Here is a 17,061-nt window from a genome sequence, read left to right as displayed (position 1 = left end):
TGTCAGCCTCTCTCCACCACTAAAGGCTGCACCAACCTTAGACAAATGCACGTTCATGGTCAGCTTGCTGGGCACCCAAGGACAAGCATGAGCTGCCCAGTGATAAAAGAGAGGAGCTGACAGGTGGCAGCCGTCCGCAGTGGTGGCCAGACTGTGAAGGACTTAGCGGTGAACAGGCTGTGTGTTCACAGGAAGCAGAGGGGTCTGGGCCAGGGTGGGACCAGGAGGCCAGCCGGGCACTCAGAGCAGGGACATCGCACCCAGGGATGCCCCCCGACATGGGGCCATGGGCCCTGCCTTTTCCAGATTGAAAGGGTGACGCCCGATCAAAACTGGGCACACTGATTGTTAACTATGAGCCCTGAGTTCAGCGTAAGGGCCAACAGCCAGACCCACGTGGGTTCAGAACCAAAACCCAGCAGCCTCCCCATCTCCCCTGTCCCTTTAAATGAGGCAAACCATGTGTTCATTTACTCTATTGTTTTAATTGCCGGGTGGATGGAAGGCGGCAACCAACATCTCAACAATTTACCCCAAAGTCCCTCATTCTCTCCGCTCAGCTGCTTGGTCTCAGCCTTACTCCTGCCGTGGCTACACCAGGACCCCAGATCTCCTGCCCTGGTGGCGTCTGCTGGAGTCTCTCCCAGGGCATCTGGCCCCAGAACAGCCTCATCGCCACAGGACCAAGTCCATCTGAGGGACTCTACCAAAAACTGAAACAGCCAGGAGGCAAGAGGAGAGTCGAGGACACATCCTTGCAGGGCTGTAATGTGGGGCGGAAGACTGAAATCACCCAAACATCCAACAAAGCCAAGTGAATTCTGCAGCAGGACCTCATCAAGCACCACGTGGGTTCAGCGTGTCTAAGGGCTTGGAACAGCATGGGAGGATGAGCTCTGTCATGTGGGGACAGAAAGGGGCAAAATGACAGATTTTTCCTCCTCAGCAAGACAGGATGAAGAAGAGAAACAGGGGAAGAGAGACCAGACCGGGAGGAGGAAACACAGGTCACCTGCCAAGGTCACACTTCACGGCGTCTTCCAAGACATTAATGGTATATTCCAAAGTGCGGGATTTTGTTCTAGAATTCCCACTTCTTAGGTAATTTTTATCTCAGGAAAGTAACACAGATGCCTGTTTAAGCAATTTTGCGACCAAAAGTTTACTATGAAAAGGGATTCACCCCTCCTCCATCTCTGAGGTCCACACCCAGAGGTGACTGCCATCCACAGGGTCTGCAGGATCATCCCAGGCCAGGAAGGACACACCTGGCTGCGTGCCTGGGAGAGCACAGCTAATGCCTGGGGGCTCACCCAGTGAAGCCTGTGGTGTGGGAGGCCACCCCCCACCCCCTACTCCTCCTCCAAGTCAACACTCACGAGTCTCCTTTCTCTCATCAGGAGGGACATTCTGGAAGGGAGATGCACATCTTGTGTGTGTGAGTCCTGGGGGGGCAGAGCTAAACACCCAGAACCAGATCTCAGGATAACATCCATGATCAGCTGGTTGAATCTTCAATCTCTTTTTGGACAAAATCTAGATCCCCTAGAAATGCATGTGACAAGCTCTGAAAGCCCACCTGTTCCAGTTCCCACATCACAAATCTGATAAAATTAAACCTTAACTTTGCTTTAGCCACCCCAGCAGGGCAGAGGACTGGGGCTCAGAAGCAAAAGTGCTATTGGAAATCACAGCAGAAAACCACTCGCACAAACCATATTAGTCTGGTCCCAACACAGCTCAGCCTCAAAGGAAACTCAAAGGAGAAGAGACTGAACAGAAGCAAATGGGGGGATTGAGCTGCCTGCGGTGACATGAGCTGCGGGCCCAGGGGTCCAGATGGAGGGAGTGGGGAAGGAAGCTGGGAGGTGGCCCCATCTGCAAGCCTGCGGGAAGCAGGGAGTGGCTGTTACACAGCAGTGGCTGACTGATGAGCGCCTGGTGAACCCTCTCCCTTCCCTCACGAGGAGCGGAGCTGCAGTGGCACTCTGCCAGGAGCTTTGCTGTCATTGACAAGTTCATCTGAGTGGACGGGGGCTGGACGTCCACCTGGATGAGTGCCCCACTTCCTGACCTTGGTGATATGTCCCCAACCTGGCGCCAAACAGCCGGCACCCAGCACCTGGGCAGTCCTCCTGGCTGTCACCCCCCGCTTACTCCTTTGGGATGTAAGCAGCATACACTCACTCCAGGATGGCCTGAGAGGGGCCTTCTAGCCTGGAGTAGGCAGCATTCCCCATAAACACAGCCGGCTGAGAACTGCTGCAACAGGCGGGTCAGGAAGGAGCCAGCGCTGGGCCTCAGAGCAGTTAACATGAGAGCACAGTCTCCTCGGGGAAGACACCCGCACCCTTCAGCCCAGAATCTGGGGTGCTCCACTCAGCCAGCTGCCCCACGAGCAGGATGCATCCACTGCTAAAATAAACAAGTAATTAAAAATGGCAAATAGCATTGATGATAATGACAGAGACTTGAATGACAATTTCTGTATCTGAAACCATAATATCCAGGCAGACACAATAAGACATAAAGAAGCCAGACACACTGGAGATTAAACTCAACATCAGAATTTAGTTTCAGCAGAACATCATCCATGCCTTTAAATTAGGGCTGTTAGTTTGAAATGGGTTGATTTTGAGGGTCTGATCAGCACTGGTTTCTGTCATTCAGCAGAAAGAAGGTGATGGGAGGGTCTGTTCCCATCTAGTTTGTTTGTACACACTGTTCAGTTCAGTTCAGTCACTCAGTCGTGTCTGACTTTGTGACCCCATGGACTGCAGCACACCAGGCCTCCCTGTCCATCACCAACTCCTGGAGCTCACTCAAACACGTCCTTTGAGTCAGTGATGCCATCCAACCATCTCATCCTCGGTCGTACCCTTCGCCTCCCACCTTCAATCTTTCCCAGCATCAGGGTCTTTTCAAATGAGTCAGTTCTTCTCATCAGGTGGCCAAAGTATTGGAGCTTCAGTTTCAACATCAGTCCTTCCAATGAACACCCAGGATTGATCTCCTTTAGGATGGACTGGTTGGATCTCCTTGCAGTCCAAGGGATTCAAGAGTCTTTTCCAACACCATAGTTCAAAAGCGTCAATTCTTCGGCACTCAGCTTTCTTCACTCTCATATCCATACATGATCACTGGAAAAGCCATAGCCTTGACTAGACGGACCTTTGTTGGCAAAGTAATGTGTCTGCTTTTTAATATGCTGTCTAGGTTGGTCATAACTTTTCTTCCAAGGAGTAAGTGTCTTTTAATTTCATGGCTGCACTCACCATCTGCAGTGATTTTGGAGCCCAGTACTCAGTGTAGGAGATCCAACCAGTCCATTCTAAAGGAGATCAATCCTGGGTGTTCATTGGAAGGACTGATGCTAAAGCTGAAACTCCAATACTTTGGCCACCTCATGCGACGAGTTGACTCACTGGAAAAGAGTCTGATGCTAGGAGAGGTTGAGGACAGGAGGAGAAGGGGACGACAGAGAATGAGATGGCTGGATGGCATCACCGACTCGATGGACATGAGTTTGAGTGAACTCCGGGAGTTGGTGATGGACAGGGAGGCCTGGCGGGCTGTGATTCATGGTGTCACAAAGAGTCGGACACGATTGAGCGACTGAACTGAACTGAACTGAACTCAGTGTAGGAACACGACAGTGAGCCTGTTGGTCCTCACCATTTGCAGAGGCTGACCACGTGCCACTCAGGGTCCAGGTCCTTGGGAGCTGCAGTAATGAAAGCACCACAGACCAAGTCCAAGATAGAGGTGCCAGCCCACCTCCTGGTTGAGGACCGTCAACCCCCATTGGTTCCTCACATGGGGGAGGGAGGGAGCTCCCTGGAGGGGTCTTTGCTAGGGGGCACTGACCCCAATATGAGGCTCCACCCAAGACCCCACTTCCTCCTGGAGGCCCCACCTCCTGACACTGTTGCCCTTGGCGTAAGGTTTCCAACACAGGAATCTGGGGCCACAGACATCTGGACTGTGGACTTGGGTTCAGGCACGATGACAATTTTGCTGGCAGGACCCTGAGCTTGAGAATTGGGGGAGCTCCCTTATCACAGAGGCCATCTGGGGCAGGGGGCTGGATGGCGGCCGATCCCTACCGCCCATGCAGGTGGCTCTACCACAGAAGGAATGGACCTGGACTGACTCCAGCCCCACAGCATGGCTGCCCCGCCTGTCCACCTCTGCCTGGGTAAACCCAGGAGCCCACGACTCCTCACGAGAGCCCCTTGCCCATGAGTGCTCCGCCCTTGTGAAATCCCATACCGGCGGGGGCGGGGGGTCAGTTACAGTCTCCATCTTCAAACTGTGACCCCAGCAGCAGCACCCCCAGAGCCTCAGAAATGCAGACCCTCAGACCCACATCAGATCCACACTGTAAGGAGGCTCGTGAAAACCTTGGTGGGTGAGGGCCCTCTGGGCCTAAAGCCCTTCTAGTCCCGAAAGCCTGTGGTGAGGGACCCCCTTCAAGTGCACACCTGTGTCTGTTTCCAGGCCCACTGAATACAAATCAGGGAGGGAGGGCAACATTTTGTCACTTAACTAGCACAGCTTCTAAACTGGTGTGGTCGCTATGGAAACAGTATGGAGGTTCCTCACAAAACTAAAAGTAGAGCTGCCATATGACCCAGCAATGCCACTCCTGGGCATATACCCAGACAAAATCATACTTCAGAAAGATACATGCACCCCAGTGTTCACTGCAGGACGGTTTACAATAGCCAAGACATGGACATCAAGGCTGTATACTGTCACCCTGCTTATTTTACTTCTATGCAGAGTACATCATGTGAAATGCTGGGATGCATGAAGCCCAAGCTTGAATCAAGACTGCTGGGAGAAATATATATAACCTCAGATATGAAGATGACACCACCCTTATGGCAGAAAGTGAAGAGGAACTAAAGAGCCTCTTGATAAAAGTGCAAGAGGAGAGTGAAAAAGTTGGCTTGAAGCTCAACATTCAAAAAACTAAGATCATGGCATCTGGTCCCATCACTTCATGGCAAATAGATGGTGAAACAATGGAAACAGTGACAGACTGTATTTTCTTGGGCTCCAAAATCACTGCAGATGGTGATTGCAGCCATGAAATTAAAAGACGGTTGCTCCTTGGAAGAAAAGCTATGACAAACCTAGACAGTGTATTGAAAAGTAGAGACATTACTTTCTGACAAAGGTCCGTATAATCAAATCTACAGTTTTTCCAGTGGTCATGTATGGATGTGAGAGTTGGACCATAAAGAAGGCTGAGCACTGAAAAACTGATGCTTTTGAATTGTGGTGTTGGAGAAGACTCTTGAGAGTCCCTTGGACTGCAAGGAGACCCAACCAGTCCATCCTAAAGGAAATCAGTCCTGAATATTCATTGGAAGGACTGATGCTGAAGCTGAAACTCCAATATTTTGGCCACCTGATGCGAAGAACCGACTCATTTGAAAAGATCCTGATGCTGGGACAGACTGAAGTCAGGAGGATAAGGGGACGACAGAGGATGAGATGGTTGGATGTCACCACCAACTCAATGGACAGGAGTCTGAGCAGGCTCCGGGTGTTGGTGATGGACAGGGAGGCCTGGGGTGCTGCAGTCCATGGTGTTGCAAAGAGTCAGACATGACTGAGCAACTGAACTGAACTGAACTGATTTGTGTGGAATCTAACATATGACATAAATGAGCTGGTCTATGAAACAGAAACGGAATGTTGGACATAAAGAATAGACTAGTGTTTGCCAGTGGGCAGTGGTGGGGAGGGACGGAGTGGGAATCTGGAATTAGTAGATGCAGTTATATATATATTAGAATGAATATAGTAGAATGTCCTACTGTATGGCGTAGGGAATTATTTTCAACATCCTGTGATTAAACCATAATGGAAAAGAATATGAAAAAGAATGTTTATATACATAACTGAGTCACTGCTATACAGCTATACAGTCACTGCTGTACAGCAGAAATTAATACAACATTGTAAATCAACTATACTTCAATAAAGTACATTTTTAAAAATGAAATTTCACCTGAAAAACAAAACTAGTGCAGCTCTGGGTGGCTGGTGATAAACAAGGCCAGGTGTGCACCCCCAGGCCCCACCCCCACCCCACCCCCAGTTAACCGGCTCCTGGGGAGACCATGCAGTTTAACTGCCTCCGAAAGGCAGTTGGCTCACCTGCTTTAACAGATGAAATGCAGATTCACAGTGAAGTGGTTCCTGGCTTCCTTCCTGTTCACTGATGAGCCCAATGAACGGGCAGGAAAGCATCTGCCTCCCCAGTTTGCCACTGGAAGTCACCCCAGTGACCCTCGGCCACCAGGACATTTGCTGGACATCACCAGCATCCAGAGAGCTGAGGCAGGGGCAAGCCCTCTCATGGGACCTGGAGCAGTTGTACCCCATGGTCTGGCCTCTGCCCATCCTTGAATAGCAGCCCAGGTGAGTGGAGACCCAGCTCCCCTGCCCGGGGGTGCTCAGCAGGTAAGCTCTGCCCCCCAGCCCCTCTCCCCTCAGCCTGTGACCCTGGCCCTCCCTTTGCCTTCGACTTGTAGACCAGGCTGGGATGCTGAGGTCCCTGCCCCGGGGTCAGACCGTTGGGGTCCTTGTTCCAGCGTGGACAGCGGCTACTCAGGGAGGCTGGCTCGGGAGAGGGTGGTTGTAGTCCAGTCATCTCTGGAGAAGCCAGAACCAGGCCCCTGGGCACCCACGGTGGACCCAGAAACCTGGGGGCACCCCGCGCCTGCCCGCCCTCTCTTAAGTGTAGGCTGTGGCCAGCTTAGAGAAACGACTCCCATCTGAATACAGTCCTGCCTCAAGCTTGATTCAGCCTGGGGAGTGGGGGTTTCCCAGCCTTTGATCACATAACGCCTTTTAATGAAGTGGAGTGGAAATTTACAAAACCAGTAGACTTCGAAAGTGAGATAACAAGAATAAAGACAGTAATCTCATTCATTTCCCAGGGGAACCGGGTTTGGTCATTAGAGTGTGAAGGTCCCTGTGCGTGAGCCGTCCGTCTGTCTGCCTCTCTTTCTGTTTCTCTGTCCCTCTGTCTGTTTCCTGTGAACTCAGAAGCCCTCGCCCCGTCCATCAATACTGGGCTCAGGCTTCCACTAATCCACTCGCCTCCTGGATCCACTCCCGTGGACGCTTTCTATTGTTTTCTAATAGGTTTATTGAGACACTGTTAACATAAGTAGCACACGTTTAAAGTGTGCAGCTTGTTGGCTTTTGACACACGTGCACCAGGAAACTTCACAGCTCAGACAGTGAGCACCCTGCCCCTCACCAGCGCCAAGGCAGTGTGCGTGGAGGCCTGGGGTGAGCTGCTGGCTCACGGGTGGGCTGCGGCTGCCAGGGCCCAGGAGGAAGCAGAGCCTTAGCACCCGGTACTGAGTCTTGTTAAAACTCAGGTGAAGATGCGGCCTCAGGACAGACGTGTTTCAGGACGTGGCCAAATCCCTGCTCCAGCACGAATTCCTTGTCATCCTGCCAGGAGCAGACAGGTCTTCTCAGCATTTGCAGGTTGAAATGATCTCATCTTACAAAGAAATATTTGGGGTCTAGCTTGCAATTACAAGGAGAAAAACAGCAATCACGCAGAGAATTTGAGCAGCAGGCAGGGGTTTGTTGTTTGAATTCCACGTTTTTAGGAAGGGATGGGATTTTTCCACTCCAGGTTTTGGGAAGAGGTAGACAGAAGGGGATTTGGAACCCTGTCCATCCCCAGGACGGGTTTCCTGCCACATTCCTGCTGGGGGTTCTACCTCTGGGGCATTTACAGACGCAGGCCTGGGGCCCGGATGCCAAAGGACCACACAGAACACTCCGGCTTCCTTTGCGCAAGAGTCTGCACTGTACCCCAGTGGCTGGCAGCCATGACGTCCACAGGTGACGTCCACAGGTGAGGCTGGCTCCTGTGACTCAGCCACAAATGCATGGGGTCACAGTGGCCCTCAGGGACACAGGGTGAAGCTGCTTCAAAGTGCTCAGGTCTTACCCTTGCCAGCAAGTCCTGTGTCCAGGACTCCCTCCCACCCTGGATTAGATGGTTCTTGCTTCAGATTTTTTTCAAAGGCACCACCGGGATCTGTCAGGAAAGCAGGCAACTAGTATTGCATCTCTGTGCAGCCTTGAGTAAGAGAGGAAGCCTCCCCTTCTACGGAGGCTCCTTCCAGGGCTAATGCTGACTGTCGAACAGCAGGCTTCTGAAATGCAGTGGAGGAGATCTCTGAAGAACAGCGTGCACCCTTCAGAGCAGGCAGACACAACGCCTGTCAGAGGATGGGCCAGTTTCAGATGGAAAATGAGGAGGAGGAGGAGGAGGAGATGTCTGCTTGCCCAGGGTGCAGACACTGTTCTGCGTGTCCGTGACGCTTCCAGCAACACCTGGAAAAGCTCACTTTGTTTACGTTAATTCAAACCACGTGATGTGGCTGAGTTCAGCCATTTTCTACCTTCAAACAGGGTTATTTCAAACCAGAAAACACATACAGGCCTGAAGGGGTCCTCCTCCTCCTCCGCCCCCGCCCAGACCCCGGCTTTGGAGAAGTGTCCATTCAGGTTCTCTGCCCATTTTTTGTGGGTTGTTCGGTTTTTTGATGTTGCACTTGCCTGAGCTGCTTGTATGCTTTGGAGACTAATCGCTTTTCAGTGGCATCATTTGCAAATATTTTATTCCACCCTGCTGTTTTCATTCTGTTTATGGTTTCCTTTGCTGTGCAGAAGCTTTTGAGTATAATTGGTCCCATTTATTTGTTGTTGTTTTTATTTTCATTACTCTAGAAGCTGGATCCAAAGAGAATGAAATAATGCCATTTGCAGCAACATGTTTGGACCTAGAGATTATCATCCTAAACGAAGGAAGTCAAATAGAGAAAGACAAATATGGTATCACTTATATGTGGAATCTTTTAAAATGACACAAATGAATTTATTTACAAAACAGAAACAGCTTCACAGACATAGAAAACACACTTATGTTTATCAAAGGGGAGAGCTGGGGGAGGGAGGGTAAGTTAGCAATTGTGGATTAGCAGATACACTGTTAGATACAACCTACCATCGAGCACAGGAAACTACTCAATATTCTGTTATAACCTACGTGGGGAAAAATCTGAGAAAGAGTGGATGTACATACGTATATAACTGAATCACTTTGCTATACAACAGAAACTACAAATAACTATCATAACTATAAATCAACTACATTCCAATATAAAATAAAAGTGTTTAGAAAAAGAAAAAGGCTACTTATGCCTGGCTGCTCTACTAAGAGCTAATCCTGTACTGTTTGGAGACCTTCGTTCACACATCTTAGGATAAAGGGGGTTTGATGACAGCTGTTTTTTTAAACCTCAGCCTCCAGGGTTCCCAGGAACAGGCCACGGGAAGAGAAAGCTGTGCTAACGCGAAACCAGCAGGAGCCAGTGCGCAGGCACACTTCCCGCTGCCCTCGGGGCCCATCACGTCTCCAGGGGCCACCGGACGGAGGACAGCTCGTCTTTCCCAGTGCTGAGCGAGCGCCAGGCCCCGGGTCACCAAGCCGGTATAAAAGGGAGGGGCAGACTCAGCCCGGGCGCTGGGGACACGGAAGGACGCCCGCCCACAGGAGCAGCCTGAGCAGCCGGGGAGGACCTCAGAGTCAGCCCCGGGTGACGCGGGTGAGCCCGAATGGGCACGCGTGGGAGCCGGGCCATGCGCGTGTCTGCTGGGGGTCTAGTTACCTTTGTCCGCAGTCTTTCCCACTCAGAATTCCGGAGACCCCGTCCCCGGCCTCCCTGTCCCTGCTTCCCACCCCAGGGCCAACAGCGGTGGGTCTGTGTCCACCACCCGCTGCTTTCTGGTGGCCTCTTCTGTCTGTCTCTCTGTCTGACTCTCTGTCTGCTTGCATTCCTGCTCCATGAGGACTTGGAGGGCTGCCCTGTGGAGCTGGGCTTCCCTGGGGTGAGAGCTCTGAGACCCCATGTCTCTGGGGAGGTCCCACAAAGAGGAGCAGCCGAGCTCCCCTTAAAGCACCAGGCTCCCCCGGGTCTGAATGAGCCCTACCCTGGTCCTCCTAGAGGAGAGGCCCTCCATGGAATGGATGCCCCCCACGCAGTCAGCACCCCCATGCCCTCCCATGCCGTCAGCCAAGTTTTTGCCCATTTAATCACCGGCTGCCCTGACTCTGGAGGACTTGGCTCTTGGAGACAAACTGCTGCATCTCTAAGCCTCTTTGGTCTACAGGGCCCCCCACAAAGTGGTCACCCTCCCACCCCCTTGGATCCCACCTCTATGGCTCTCACAGGCTGGCCTCGCCCCTGTCTCCCGAGCTGGAGGTCACAGCAGCAGCGATACCCTCGTGACGTCACTGGGAGCACTTGGAAGATGCTCCTGGTCCTGTCCTTGGCTGCCTGGGCCAGGTTCTGGAACCTTCCAGAGCCCCCCAGCAGGGTGATGCATCTTGGAGGGGGGCTGGTCAAAGGCTCACACGTTAAACTTCAAGGGTAGAGGGCTGTCCCGGGAGGGAAGACGGCCCCCTTGTTTGCTCCCTTAGCCACGGGATGGCCAGAGTTCCCAGGGCAGCGCAGGGCTCAGGCAGCTGCACACCAGGCATGCCCACATCCAGAGACCAAGGGCCTTCACAGTGGAAGGCAGCCTCCTCCTCCTGCAGCCTCCTGGAGCCCAGGCCAGCCTCCACAGGTAGTGGTTCCTCCACCAAGCCCACTCCCTCTGGACTAGGGTCAACAGGCCAGCAAGAGGAAAAGGCCAGGCTGATGAAGTGGCGCTGCGTCCAGGCAGGCCGGGGCCCTATTTCCCCCGGACGTGAACTTGTGGGAGTCACTGCCGCAGAGGCCCAGGGCCATGCTCGTGTGTGTCAGGGAGAGAGGCCCAGGACCACGCTCGTGTGTGCCAGGGACAGAGGCCCAGGGCCACACTCGTGTGTGTCAGGGACAGAGGCCCAGGGCCACGCTCGTGTGTGCCGGGGACAGAGGCCCAGGGCCATGCTCGTGTGTGTCAGGGAGAGAGGCCCAGGGCCACGCTCGTGTGTGCCGGGGACAGAGGCCCAGGGCCATGCTCGTGTGTGTCAGGGAGAAAGGCCCAGGACCACGCTCGTGTGTGCCGGGGACAGAGGCCCAGGGCCAGGCTCGTGTGTGTCAGGGACAGAGGCCCAGGGCCACGCTCGTGTGTGCCAGGGACAGAGGCCCAGGGCCAGGCTCGTGTGTGCCGGGGACAGAGGCCCAGGGCCAGGCTCTTGTGTGCCGGGGACAGAGGCCCAGGGCCATGCTCGTGTGTGTCAGGGAGAAAGGCCCAGGACCACGCTCGTGTGTGCTGGGGACAGAGGCCCAGGGCCACACTCGTGTGTGTCAGGGAGAGAGGCCCAGGGCCAGGCTCGTGTGTGCCGGGGACAGGGGCCCAGGGCCACGCTCGTGTGTGTCGGGGAGAGAGGCCCAGGGCCAGGCTCGTGTGTGCCGGGGACAGAGGCCCAGGGCCAGGCTCGTGTGTGCCGGGGACAGAGGCCCAGGGCCACGCTCGTGTGTGCCGGGGACAGAGGCCCAGGGCCAGGCTCGTGTGTGCCGGGGACAGAGGCCCAGGGCCAGGCTCGTGTGTGCCGGGGACAGCGGCCCAGGGCCACGCTCGTGTGTGCCGGGGACAGAGGCCCAGGGCCAGGCTCGTGTGTGCCGGGGACAGAGGCCCAGGGCCAGGCTCGTGTGTGTCGGGGACAGAGGCCCAGGGCCACGCTCGTGTGTGCCGGGGACAGAGGCCCAGGGCCAGGCTCGTGTGTGTCAGGGACAGAGGCCCAGGGCCAAGCTCGTGTGTGCAGCTGGGCTGCAATCAAGAAAGAGACAGGCCCCAGGGCGGCGGCAGGCAGGCTGGCCGTGGGCCATGCTCTCCTCTGGGTCCCCACCGTTTGCAGAGGGGATGTTGACCCATTTCTTTTTTGTGGGGTCTTTTTAGTATCAGGGTGACGCTGACCTCACCATATTATGAATTAAGAAACATTCCAGCCTCTTTAATCTTTTGGACTTTTGAGACGTATAGGTGTCAACTCTTCCTTAATGTTTTGTAGAATTCATCTGTAAAGCCATCTGGCCCTGGACTGTTGTTTGTCAGCAGTTTTTGTGGTTGGTTTGTTTGTTATCACTACTGATTCCATTTCATTACCGGTAATCAGCCTGATCGAATTCTTCCTGATTTGGTCTTGGGAGACTGTATGTTATTAATACCATGAATTTACCCATTTCTTCTAAGCTATCCATTTTACTGGTGCATAGCTATTCATAGTAATCTCCTCTGACCACTTGTGTCTCTATGGTGTCAGCTGTAACTTCTCCTTTTTCATTTTTTATTTTATTTGAGTCCTCTCTCTCTTTCTTGACGAATCTGGATAGTTTATCAATTTTGTTTCTTTTCAAAAAACCAGCTCATAACTTCATTGATTCTCTGATGTGTCTTATGGGCGGTCTCCTCACTGGCTTCCACTCGCTCTGACTGTTCCGATTTCCTTCCTTCTAACAGTCCTGGGTCCCCTTTGCTCTTCCTCTGGTCCTGTCCGCATGAGGCCAGGTCGGCTGTCTGGGGCTGTCCCCATTTCCTGTGGCGGCCTTGTGTCACTATAGCCGCACTGACTGTGGGTTGCTGTGCTTCCCTCTCTATTTGTCTCCCGGTGTTGCTTTTCCTTGCTTTCTATTTCTTCTGTGATACATTGGTTGTTTTGGAGCATGTTGTTCAGACTTTATATGTTTCTTCATTTTGCAGTATTTTTGACTGATTTCTAGTCTCAAAATGTTGCATTCAGAAAAGATATTTGATATGATTTCAGTCTTAAAATTATTGACACTTCTTTTGGAGAATGCTCCATGTACACTTGAAAGTAGTGTGCATTCTGCTGCTTTTGGATGAAATATCTATGACGCATGTGTGAATATGTATGTCAGCTGTGACTGTCCCAGCGGTCCCGTATGGATGTGAGAGCTGAACCATAAAGAAGGCTGAGCACCGAAGGGTTGATGCTTTTGAACTGTGGTGCTGGAGAAGACTCTTGAGAGTCCCTTGGACTGCAAGATCAAACCAGTCCATCCTAAAGGAGATCAGTCCTGGGTGTTCACTGAAAGGGCTGATGCTGAAACCCCAATACTTTGGCCACCTGATGTGAAGAGCTGACTCACTGGAAAAGACCCTGATGCTGGGAAAGACTAAAGGCAGAAGGAGAAGGGGACAACAGCGGATGAGATGGTTGGATGGCATCACCGACTTGATGGCCATGGGTTTGCGCAAACTCTGGGAGATGGTGAGGAAGGGAAGCCTGGCCCGCTGCAGTCCATGGGGTCACAAAGAGTCGGACATGACTGAGCGACTGAACAGCAACATGCATGCGTATATCTATTAAGTCTGTCTGGTTTAATGGATAGTTTAAGGCCAGTGTTTTCTTACTGATTTTCTGTCTAGATTATCCATCCCTTTGATACGTTAGGTGTTCAAGTTTTCACTATTATTGTGTTACTGTCAATCAATTTCTCCCTTTATGGTTAATATTTACTTTATTTATTTAGGTGCTTCTATGTTGGGTGCACGAAGGCCACGGCAACCCCCTCCAAGACTCTTGCCTGGAGAATGCCAGGGACAGAGGCGCCTAGTGGGCTGCTGTCTGTGGGGTCGCACAGAGTCGGACACGACTGAAGCGACTTAGCAGCAGCAGCAGCATGTTGGGTACAAACATATTTACAGTTGTTATAACTTCTTACTGGACTGACCCCTTCATCATGTAATACACTTTTTTATGTCTTGTTGCTGCTGCTGCTGCTACTAAGTCACTTCAGTCGTGTCCGACCCCTAGCGACCCCACAGACAGCAGCCCACCAGGGTCCGCCATCCATGGGATTTTCCAGGAGAGAGTACTGGAGTGGGGTGCCAGTGCCTTCTCCGTGTCTTGTTGCGGTTTTTGTTTTAAAGTCTATTTTGTCTGATACAAGTAGATTTCCTTTCATTTCCATCTGCACAGAATGCCTTTCCCCATCTGCTCACCTTTAGTCTGTGTGTGTCTTTACAGCACAAGTGAGCGTCTGGCAGGCAGCAGACATGGGCTTATGTTTCCACCCATTCAGCCACTCTGTGTCTGGAGCATTTAGCTCCTTGACATTTAAAGTGATCAGTGAGAGGTGTGTGCTTGTTGCTGTTTGTTAGCTGTTTTCTGATAGCTTCTGCGGTTCTTTTTGCTTCTTCTTCATTTGCTTCGTTCCCTTGTGACCTCATGACTATTTAACGTCATGTTTGAGTCCCTTCCTCTTATTTGTGTGTGTCTGTTACAGGCTTTTGATTTGTGGTTATCATGAGGTTCATATATAACAACCTACAGAAATACGTGATCACTTAATTTGATGACCTCAAGTTCAAATGCATCCCAACAACCCTACATTATTACCACACACACATGTTTAGCTTGCTGATGTCACATTTTACACCTTAACCACTTGTTATGGACATAGATGATTTTAATGCTTTTGTCTTTAAACCTTCCCACTAGGCTTATAAGTTGCTGTTCTATCAGTTTTCCTCGATGTTTGCCTTTACCAGTGAGATTTTCTTTTTCTTTCATAGTTTTTATGGAGAAGTCCCTTTAACGTTTCTTATAAGGCCAGTTTCGTGGTGCTGGACTCTTGGCTTCTGCTCGTCTGCAGAGCCTCTTCTCTCCCCTTCAAGTCTGAGCGATGGCCTTGCCAGTTAGAGTCGTGGCTGTGGGTTCCCTTTTGTCACCTAATATGTAAAGCACCACTTCTTTCTGGCAAAGGTTCTGCTGAAAGGTCAGCTAATGGTCTTACGGGCATTTCCTTGTAGGTAACTAGCTGCTTTTCTCTTGCTGCTTTTAAGATTCTATCTTTGTCTTTAGTTTGGCCCCTTTAATTATGATGTGTTGATGCCAGCCTCTTTGAGTCGCCTTTGTTCAGGGCTCTCTGCGCTTCGTGAACCTGGCTGTCCTTTTTCTTTCCCGAGTCAGGGACGTTTTCAGCAACTATTTCTTCAAAGACGTGATCTGCTCCTTTCCCCCTCTTTTCTCATTCTGGGGCCCCATATGTGATGTTGTTACAGACGTCTCTTAAACTAGCCCCATTTTTACCCTTTTTTTCTCTTTTCTGCTCAGCTCCGATGATTTCACCGCTCCGCCTTCCAGACCACAGACCCCTTCCTCTGCACGGTCTAATCTACTGTTGACCCCTTCTAGGGTTGGTTGGTTTGTTTGGTGTTTGTTTTCAGCAACTGCTCTCTGCAGCTCCACCTGGCGCCTCTTTACATCGTCTCTCTGTTGGCGTTCTCACTGCGTTGACCCTTATTCCGAGCCCCTGAGCTTCTTTCTGAGCGTAGCTGTGGACGCCTCGTTAGGCGGACGGCTGAGCCGCAGTTTGTCTCGTCCTCTCCCCGAGGTCCTCTGCGTCCTGCTTTTGCCTAGCGCTCTGCGTTCCTTTCTGTGTGTTGGGCTCTTTGGTTACTCTTCCCCGTCCTGGATGAGAGGCTTTAGGTGAGAGATGTCCTTGGGGGTCCATGGCATGCCCCCCTCCGGTCCCCAGAGCTCCATGCTGCAGGAGAGCCCCTCTGTGGGCTGCGTGGACCCTTCTGTCATGGGGGCTGACTGTGGCAGACCCCCTGAAGGACAGGGCAGGCCTCCTGAGCAGTGAGCTGTGTGGCCTTGGTGGGGCATGGGACAGCGGCTGGCCCACTGGCGGGCAGGGCAAGCCCCCACGTGACTGACCTGGGGGCACTCAGGGTGGGCCAAGAACAGCCGCGTGTGGGGCTGGGGGGGGCACCCAGGGCTGACTCGGGCCCCTGCTGGCTGAGGCTGCACCCTGGACTTGCTTGCGGGCAAGGCTAGGTCCCCATGCGCGTGGTGCCCAGCCAGTGGTGGGCGGGAGAGGACAGGTGTTGACAGCTCGTGCTGGCTAAGCCGCTGGCATCAAAGGCCAGGATGAGAGCTCCAACACGGTGCCGGCCAGCGCCGGTGCCCACTTGGCAGCACAAGCCTCCCACAGGGGCTGCTGCCAGCACCTGGGCCCCAGGGCTGTCCGCGGGGCCCCGCCTCCCCAGAGGCACCCCAGGATTAGCAGGGGGTCTGACCCCAGCTCCCGCAGACTGCCACCCCACCCCGGGTCTCCCCAGCCTGGACAAGCAGAGTCTGTTCCCACAGCCCTCCGGCTCTCTTGAAAGGAAGCCAGACATTCTGGGAGCTCGTCTTCCTGCTGCAGGAACCCCAAACTGAGGAGCTCGACGTGGGGCTCAGACCAACCTGCTCCTTGGGGGAAACCTCTGTGACTGTGAAATCCATCCCACTGGTGAGTTGCACGCCGCAGGGTGCGGGTCTCCACATACTGTGTCCCCACCGCTGCTGCCTGTCTGGCTGCGGGTCTCCATTACGCCTTTAGTCCTGGGGTCCCCTTTCTCGTTGATGTCGCTCTGAAGGGGTTGTTACTCTGAGTGTCTGGGGAGGAGGTGAGTTCAGGGTTCTCCTTCTCCACCATCTGGGCCCCCAGCACTGCTAGTTTCGGACCTGTTACTGCCGCCTCCCGCGGAGCTCACTCACTGCCTCACTTGTTCTGAGAGTACACGGGCACGGCCTCCAGCCTCCTGCAGAGTCACAGGGGCCCCAGGGCCCTGCCAGGTGGTCAGGAGGGGTGGGGTCCTCACAGTGCAGACCTGACGGCGGAGCAGGGCTCATCCCTGGGGGCTCGGAAGGAGCCGCCCCCAGGCCGAGGTGGGTGGCCGCAAGGAGTCCGTGAGTGAGGAGGGGTCTCCCCTGGGGCCCAGGGCATCCTGCAGTTTCACCGTCACAGTGGAGTCTGGCCCCGGCTGGGCTGCTCTTGCCCCCCAAATCTAGCGTGTCCCCCACCCCGTCCCCAGTGGGTTGGGACAGCCGCCCTTCTGGCCCTCGCCCCTGCCGGCTCCACCCCCTGCCCTTCTCGCCTGTGAATGTCTCCCTGCTCCTCCATCACACCCCAGCAGGTGCAGGCTTGGGCTCAGGGCACTGGGGTTAGTCACACGTCCTCGCAAACCCCAATCCAGCAAGCCGGCAGCTCTGGAGACTTAAAGCTGTTT

The 17,061-nt window shown here is 53.2% G+C and overlaps 1 long non-coding RNA gene across 1 annotated transcript; it reads left to right on the top strand.

Moving 5' to 3' along the window:
- The first annotated feature begins 8,842 nt into the window (after positions 1–8,842).
- On the top strand, positions 8,843–16,182 carry LOC148777760 (uncharacterized). Its single transcript, XR_016037535.1, has 3 exons — positions 8,843–8,886; positions 9,358–9,544; positions 16,157–16,182. It is a non-coding gene; the product is annotated as an uncharacterized LOC148777760 (long non-coding RNA).
- The last annotated feature ends 879 nt before the right edge of the window (positions 16,183–17,061 follow it).

This window comes from Moschus berezovskii, chromosome 6, assembly GCF_049115385.1.
Source record: "Moschus berezovskii isolate FMDL1 chromosome 6, NW_MosBer_1.0, whole genome shotgun sequence".
NCBI lineage: Eukaryota > Metazoa > Chordata > Mammalia > Artiodactyla > Moschidae > Moschus > Moschus berezovskii.
This window is presented reverse-complemented; position numbering and strand designations above follow the sequence as displayed.